The following is an 8,572-nucleotide window of genomic DNA, read 5'->3' as shown; positions in this document are numbered from 1 at the left end:
TCCTTCTTTCTTTTTCTTTCTTTCTTTCTTTCTTTCTTTCTTTCTTTCTTTCTTTCTTTCTTTCTTTCTTTCTTTCTTTCTTTCTTTCTTTCAACGACTTAGTTCAGCATCCTTATCTCGTTATGCCTTAGCTACTTCACGGTGATCTATGCATCCTCTTTCACACTTAAATAATCAAGAGGCGAACCTGGCAAATTTCTACTTACACTTCAAGATTTATGTTGAAGTTATCACTCTCTATGAATACTCCCATGTGCATAGTTCTATTCTTTCGTTTATTACAGTGCTGTAATTACTCTTTTTGCTTACATGCCTGTCACACCCATTTAGACAGTAAGCTCATAGCTCATTAGTGGCAGTGAATTGCTTTATTCATTTTTTGCTCTTTTCCTCTCCGAATTGGGCAACTTTGAAGAGTAACTGTGTGGTTTTAAGAGCTGTTGAGTAATAGAATATGTAATTTTCCAGGGTGGATGTCTAGGATCAGAGGAAGGAGCATGTTTCTCTCTCTCTCTCTCTCTCTGTGTGTGTGTGTGTGTGTGTGTCTGTGTGTGTGTAAGCACAGGTGCTGTTATGCAAGAATCTAAATAATGATGTAAAGTGATAGTAAAATGTGGATACATCGAGCGGGGTAGAATCTATTTAAAAGAAACCTGAAAATTCGCAGAGTGCAGGGGACCATGGCTCATGGATGGACACTTTACAAATCACCAGAGAAGAAAGGAAAGAGGGTGGAGCAGATTGAATCTACACATTTCGGCAGAAAGGGAGGCAAAGATCTTAAAACAAAGAAGGCATAGCAGTGGCTCATGCCTGTAATCCCAGCACTTTGGGTGACCAAGGTGGGTGGATCACCTGAGGCCGGGAGTTTGAGACCAGCCTGACCAACATGGAGAAACCCTGTCTCTACTAAAAATACAAAATTAGCCGGGCATGGTGGCACATGCCTATAATCCCAGCTTCTCAGGAGGCTGAGGCAGGAGAATCTCTTGAATCAAGGAGGTAGAGGCTGCGGTGAGCCGAGATTTCGCCATTGCACTCCAGCTTGGGCAACAAGAGTGAAACTCTGTCTCAAAAAAAAACCAAAAAAAACCAAAAAAACAAAAAAAACATAAATGGTCTGGTGGGGCTGGAGGAGAGTTCAAAAGTGCCATAGGTCAGAGACTAATGGAAATCCAAAGACTCAAGGATATGTTTGATTATAGGGTTTGAATGAGACTGATGGGTATTTTTGGATTGAACCAACAGCAGAGACAATATGATTAAATCAGTATCTGGATGTACTTTTATGATTCTATTAAGTTATATGCCTGCCAAGATTTCCTTTACCTTTCTAGTAAATACTAGCATGCACCAGATAGTCTGTATGTGTTGGAGGACTGCCAACAGGAGTGGGGTGATGAAGGCAGGGCCAAAGCAGAAGAGGAAGTGGGGAGGCTGGGACTCAGGGTTCCTAAAACTGATACTTCCTCTTCTGCTGCTGAGCAGTGGCAGGATGCAGAAAACATATTTTAAGAGGGTGCAGCTCAGTGGAGCACTGTTTTTATTTGACCAACTCCCCAGTGCCCTCTTTCCTCCTCTCCATGTAGCCTATTACTGTCAAATGAAAAAAAGTTGGTTGTGCCATCCTGTAAGTCTGAGCTCAGGGAGGTTAGGGACAATGCTGTATTAATCTTTTGATACAGTAGGCACTCATTAATGTTTGTTGAATCAATATCTGAATGAATAGGAGAGTCAACAAATATGAGTGTTTTGTAAATTACAAAGCTCTTTAAAATTTAAATTTTTATTACTCTCTTTCTTATTCATATAAGGCTCACCTACTTTGACCACACCACCCCACAGTCATATCTCTCTTTGCACATAGGAAAATGTGGAATTGATGTTTATTGAGTGATTGTTTATTGATTGACTAGAGTAAAGCTACTCATTCTCTATGGAGACTTAATCTACAAGCCATCAGGCTATACTAATGATCCCAGTGACTTTCTTCCATCATAGTGAAGGATTTGGGGGAAGAGGGCAGAATGACCCTTCTGTCTGTGATCACTTTAGCCCTATCATTACAATAAGTAGCTTTCTTACTTTATATTTCCAGGGATGTGTTGCTCACAGGGATATGCTTTTTGGGAATACATTTCCAAGGATATGTATTCTCATTGGTATTTAAAACTATGGGGGGACTGATACTTCGTTGCTGACAGTTCTCAGGTGTTTCTTCTGTAGTCTCTTATTCTCCTTAAGAGGAGAACGTCAAACCCATCAATTCAGGCCATTCTGTTGTCAGACAGTTGGAATCTAAACTTTATATGACACTGTCAAACCAAAAAGGACCTTGGACTGTGGCATTCAGAACTAGTGACAGTGTGTCTCCTTCCATTGTACTGTGCCAAAAATGCTTTATCCTGTGTAACCAGATTAAAAGGATGCATAAGACCAGACCTTAAGGGAAATGAAAGTTACCAAAAGGCAATAGAGATCTTGAGGAGTGCATGAGTGCGTGCGACAGTGTATAGTGCAGGATACTTTCACCCCTAGTTTGGATGATAGAAATGTGTTGCAACTTACATACATACTTTTGAACTTCTTGTAAAGCACTAACTAGAGGGCCTTTTTCCAGGAATACCTCTATAACTCTCTACCTAATTCCTAGCAGCTTGGAATCCTCTGATGTTCTGAGGTCATTGCTCTCAGCTAACTCTGAGGCCTGCTTCTATCATCTTGGCATTTAGATGTCTGGTTCTTGCCAAATAATTGTTCTCTATGAGATTGCTTTTTATTTAAGGCCCTTTGTCTTAAGTAAGAATTCAAATTCAGATCAACCACAAATGGTAACCAATTTGGAATGAAAAGAAGCTTTATTACCTTCTGAGGCCTGAACATTTTCTAGGAACTTTGGAATAAGTATGTAAGACACATCTGAGATGTTTGAGTGTTGTTATTATTAGCTCAATTCCACTGAGCTTGTTGAATCCATGACAACACAAAGACAACCATTTCTAGAAACAAACACTGTTAATGTGAAATTTATGAGAAATCTTAACAAGTCTTATATTTTAGACATCTTGAAATGCTATTCAAAATTGGATTTTTCTTTTCCTTTTAGGGAAAAGGGATTGATGAAAAATAAAACAATGTCCAAATATCTCCTATTTTTTCTTTAGCTCAAGGACCCTAAGTCTAGATCTGAACTCCTGTTTCTTTTCTATCAGTTACATTTAAGTAGGAGCTCAAATGTCTGGGTTATATTGATTCTGAAAGCACTCTAAACAAGATAATGACATTTTATTCATCAAAAGGAAAATCAACTATGTGTTAAATGTCCGAGGGCTTATGTTTACTCTTCTGTCTCTTTTCCTCTATTTCTATAAGGACCTCTTCCTAACTTATCCCCCAAATTTAAAATATTTTTCTTTCTCTTTTCTTCCCTATGTACCCCCCACCCCTAGTCTAGAAGAAGGACTGAGGGGCACAAAGAAAGGAGAGGTCATGTCATGATGAGATGGAGTGGGATGAGACAGAATGAAGCAGCAGTATAGAAGAATTTATACAGTGGCCTTTTCTACTAATCCATAAAAAAAAAAAAAAGAATTCTTAATTAAAGGCAAAAGTAATTGTCATCTGATGGTGTTTTAGCACCTTGATTGTAACATGAATTAATGGACCTAAGATGTCTGGATTTATCTAATCAAATTAGGTAAAAGGAATGACTTTATTGCCTTTTCTGTAAGGATGAGGATATGTACTTCTTGCTATGAGTCTATCAGGCTTCCTTGCAGTTTTTTTTTTTTTTTTAGACGGAGTCTCACTGTGTCGCTAGGCTCCAGTACAGTGGCTCTATCTTGGCTCACTGCAACCTCTGCCACCCGGGTTCAGGCGATTCTCCTGCCTCAGCCTCCTAAGTAGCTGGTACTACAGGCAGGTACCACCACGCCCAGGTAATTTTTGTATTTTTAGTAGAGATGGGGTTTCACCATATTGGCCAGGATGGTCTCAATCTCTTGGCTTTGTGATCCACCCACCTCAGCCTCCCAAAGTGCTGGTATTACAGGCGTGAGCCACCACACCCAGTCAACAGTTTTATTTCTGCACTGCAAAGCAACAAATTGACATACTGACTAATCTGTCTTTTGTAGGGTTGACTGATATAAATATATCTTTCAACAGTTTGTTCATATCTGATTGAACTGGGAAAACTTTTCTCACTGACCCTTAAATCATACCACATAGGTGTTCATGTGGCCTGAAATGCAAATAACACTGGAGTGAGAGATAAAAGTGACTTTAGGTCTTTTTATTTTAGACACACACACACACACACACACACACACAACTACACATACATATTTTAAAAACATGATTTGTATTATAACCAAATCTGTGATTGAACTAGTGGTTTTATGAAAGAGTAGTGGGATATTGTGTTGCATTCAAAACTTGGTGCAAAAAACTATTTTAATCCTTAGCATATAATCCTAAGAATCAATGGGCTTGGTTAAAGTAGTAACAACAAAAAGTGGATAGTGCTTTCACAGAAATACTTCTTAAATACTACTCTTAAATAGTTTTACTCCTTTTAGAGTTCACATTGAGGGTGTGCATAAGTATTGTAGGGCTAGTGACAACTATAATCCAGAGTGTTTGATGCTACTGACAGGTCCTAAGAGTAGGATGAAGTTGCTGAGACTTAGAGTGATGTCCCTGACCTAGAAATACAGTCTAGGGAGTAGAAAGTATCTAGCTCTACTCTCTCCCCATGCAATCAGTTTTGTTATGTGTTTTATCCTACTGGAATGAATGGAATTTAAACAAAATCCTTCTGTTGGTGGTTTGTGTTTTCAAATTGCTTTCAGATTTTATATTTATCATTTTAAGAGATTTAGAAAATATTCCTATTAGCTCATTACTGCATTAGATACACAAAAGAACCAAGAAATACTAATGGCCATTAACTTGCCAGAGAACACCCAGCTGTTTACATGTCAAAGCTAGGGTGAACTCCCAGTGATCCCAGTTACCCAGTTTATCTCCCATTGAAATCCACGCAGCAAGATAGTTTAGAGCAGCCACTGTTAGGTGTTAAGAACATGAGAACAACAAAATGGACCAAAGTAGAGGTCCATACTGGGCAATGTCATTTGGGAGATTATGATAGTTACCATTCACAGTATCGAATTCACAAGGTTGGGTATGTACCTTAAGAATCAGCACCTTCCCTGTATTATCGGCCAATTATACTGAAAATACAAACTTATAATTTTCTATACTGTGGAAGAATCTCGCTTTTATGACAGATAAATAGTTTCTAAATGCATCAAAATTTCATTAAGGGAAGGTAGTGGAAAATGAGAATTGATGATTCTGGGTTAGGAATACACTAACATGCTAGATTAAGTCTAAAAGCAAATTGCAAACTTTTCTTAACCTACCATTATCTGTGTGCTTACTGGCTCCCAAACTGACTTATTTTATTAGGAGGAACCCTGATTGGCTGGTGTAGTCAATACTTAGGGGAACAGGGGAACAATGTTTTATTAAAAATAAATAATTTTTATTTATTTATGGATGAATGTAAATATAGCACTTGAGGTTGTTTATGATGTAAAAACAGATAGCTTTTAGTTCTAATTAAGCCATTAATAGTAAAATAACAACAGAAACCATTTTTGAATGATTAAGACTTCTTGCAATAAAGTTAAAATTGTCTAGGAACAAATTTTCCTAATGTATTTCAAATGTAATGCAGTCCTTTGTATTTTGTAATGCATTGTAAAAATACATTTTTTTGTATTTAAAATAGTGTACAGTCTAGTTCAGATTTAGTTACAGTTTCTTTTAAAATAATCATTCGTTAGACGTATGGTATCATAGCTTCTCTCTAGGTTTCAAAATAATCAGAATACTGGAAAGCAGAACCACTGAATTCAGTAGGTGGAGCTCACCAACCCATTTGTTTCCTCTTGAAAACAGCTTTTTTGCCGCTAAGTAGAAAACTGTTACTGGCTAAAGATTTTATTAAAATGTATGAATTTTTGGCTCTGTGTAAACTTAGTCTACGCCAGATGAATCTAAGTTGCTAAATAGATCATGCAATTTTCTTCTATTCAGTTATAGTTGAGAGAGCTTTATTTTTACAGTCTCTGGCCAGAACTGGCTACTTTCTAGTTGTACGGTGTGTTTCAAGAATTTTATTTAGCCTCTCTCAGTCTATTTTCTCTTTCATAAACACGGACAGTAACACCTACCTTGTCTAAATTATGGGGTGTTGAAAGGTTCGAGTGGGATAATAAATGTGAAACTACCTTATGAAAATTTTACTCCCCACTGGTTTACCTTCAGTAATCACTACATATTTATTTTCCATATTGAAGGAAAATATCACTACATTAGAGAAACTCCACTGAACCCTCAAAATGGATTTGAAAACATATCTCACATTTCTGGCTTAATTGCAAAGGTGCTAGAGGCTTGCAGAGTGTGTCTCCTCTGTATATTGCCACATCGAGCCCTAGAAGAAGCACTGAGCAATATTTGTTGACAGACTGATCATATAATCAGATCTCTGGCTAAGAAATAAAGCAGAAAGAATTCATACTAGCACCCAAACTTAAAGCAAGCAAGGCAGATAACTTATCCCCAAACTCCTGGGAATTTGCTAAAATTTACCATCAGTAACGTTTTACTACATACTGTTCTGGTCTCAGTACTGAATACTGAGTTTCCTTACCTGCTAACTTCAAGGTCCACAGTTTACTGTCCTTTGCGTTTTTTCTCAGAAGCAAGCTCCAAGTCTTCAGTAAATTCGATCTACCAGTCCTTGCAACTAATCCTTGTTGGTGAGCTGCACAGTATCTGGATACCCTGTAGGGTCATAAAAGCACAGTCCATTCACAGAGTGCCTGCTCTATAGGCAAGCTTCTTTGCAAAGATGGGTTGCTGCTATTTTTAAGAGGAGAGAGGGCAGGGCACATTTGCTAGCCAATATATACAGATATACAGATTCTTCTTCCTCTTTCAGATTAGCCTTCAAACTGTTAAAGCACTCCCGGAGTCTGACTTCTCTGGTGCAAAGTGGGGGAGGGGAAGGGTCAGAGAGGAAGGAAGAATAGAAACTGGAGACTTGCAGGTTGTGTGTATGTATAAATAAGCTTTTCTTCCTAGCTTCAGGAATAGAATTCTCAGGAAATTATTCTGCTGCTTTAAGATGGGAAGCAGGGGGGAGTGTTCTCTCTTCAGCTTAGTTCTCTCTGATTTCCATGACTGTGAGGTCATTAGACTATTTGTAAGTGGGGAAAGATAATCATGCCAGTATATGCTAATATAACTGGCATGATGTGAAACTTGATCTTAAGCAACGTAAATTTCATCTCTCTGTTTCTCACTCTCTCTCCTTAATGACACATGTGGCTCTATCCACATTCTAAAACGCCTTTTCCTTTCTGGTTACTTTTTGAGCTTTGTTTCCTGAAGTCTTCATAACAATAAATTGCCTCCATTGGATTAAAACTGTTTTTTTTTTTTCTTTTTTTGTCCCACTGAAGATGATCTGGAATGACTGGGCTTGCTGTCAGTGGTCCTGTGTTGGAAATTTGGGGGATCAGGCAAGTGTTCTTGGCCTTTGGCTAGGCTCTGAGGTGTTAGAGCTCTGGGGTGCTCAGTATGGCTTCTGGACAATAGGGACATAGCAGTCTGGTATGTGCTGATTGAAGCCTGGGTAAGCACTTCGTTGTTAAAAACCAAATTGAGAAGACCCTGATGTGAATTTGTTACATCAATTATCTTGAGTTATATTAAGAGGATTCTATATGGAGATGGGCATAAATATGTTGATTTTAACACTTTGTAAACATGCCCCATAACTAACAACTAGTTTTATGTACTTGTAAAATATGAGCCCAGCAGTAGCCTTCTGGCTTGCTACCTGCCGTAGGGACAAAGTCATTTGCTCAAACTTTGTATCTTTAGGTACAAGAATTACCTCACAACCAACCTGGGGCAATCACTCTAAGGCCCCTTGAATCTTTATCTCTTTTCACAGAGTTCTGGATTGTGGTGGTGATGGTGATAGTTGGAGGAAAAGGCTATCCAACCACATTAGAAGGGATGATAACATTTGGATTCAAGACTAGACTTTCTAATCCTCTCCTAGGGAGTTTTAGTTACTAAACTGACATTCAAACTAGTATTTCTTCAACTGAGTTTGGATCCCCAAAGATCTATAGGAAAGTTTATAAGTGAGACAAAGAGTGAATTATCACTTTTCCTCCAGTCTGAAATGTTATAACCATTTTGAGCTACAGTGGAAGGGCAATTCATACTTAAGAAATGAAGAAAAGAGAAAGGGACTAGATCCTTTGTTGGGATAAGAAAGAGAGATCAGATTGCTACTGTGTCTATGTCAAAAAAGAAGACATAAGAAATTCCATTTTGATCTGTACCAAGAAAAATTGTTTCTGCTTTGAGATGCTGTTAACCTGTAATTTTAGCTCCAACCATGTGTTCACAGAAACACATGCTGTATTGAATCAAAGTTTAATGGATTTAGGGCTGTGCAGGATGTGCCTTGTTAACA

At 38.1% G+C, this 8,572-nt stretch overlaps 1 protein-coding gene across 3 annotated transcripts in view; it reads right to left on the bottom strand.

Annotated features, from left to right (window-relative positions):
• Positions 1 to 7,241, bottom strand: part of CYSLTR1 (cysteinyl leukotriene receptor 1) — a 77,168-nt gene extending 69,927 nt beyond the window's left edge. For all 3 annotated transcript variants that reach the window (XM_011976897.1, XM_011976896.1, XM_011976898.1), the window contains exon 1: positions 6,728 to 7,241. The gene's annotated coding sequence lies outside the window, so the exon portion shown is untranslated. The remainder of the gene's footprint in view (positions 1 to 6,727) is intronic.
• Positions 7,242 to 8,572: the final 1,331 nt, after the last annotated feature.

The sequence above is a fragment of the Mandrillus leucophaeus genome, unplaced genomic scaffold (assembly GCF_000951045.1).
Source record: "Mandrillus leucophaeus isolate KB7577 unplaced genomic scaffold, Mleu.le_1.0 Scaffold1703, whole genome shotgun sequence".
Lineage (NCBI taxonomy): Eukaryota > Metazoa > Chordata > Mammalia > Primates > Cercopithecidae > Mandrillus > Mandrillus leucophaeus.
The sequence above is the reverse complement of the archived record's forward strand: the minus strand, read 5'-3'. Positions and strand labels throughout refer to the sequence as shown.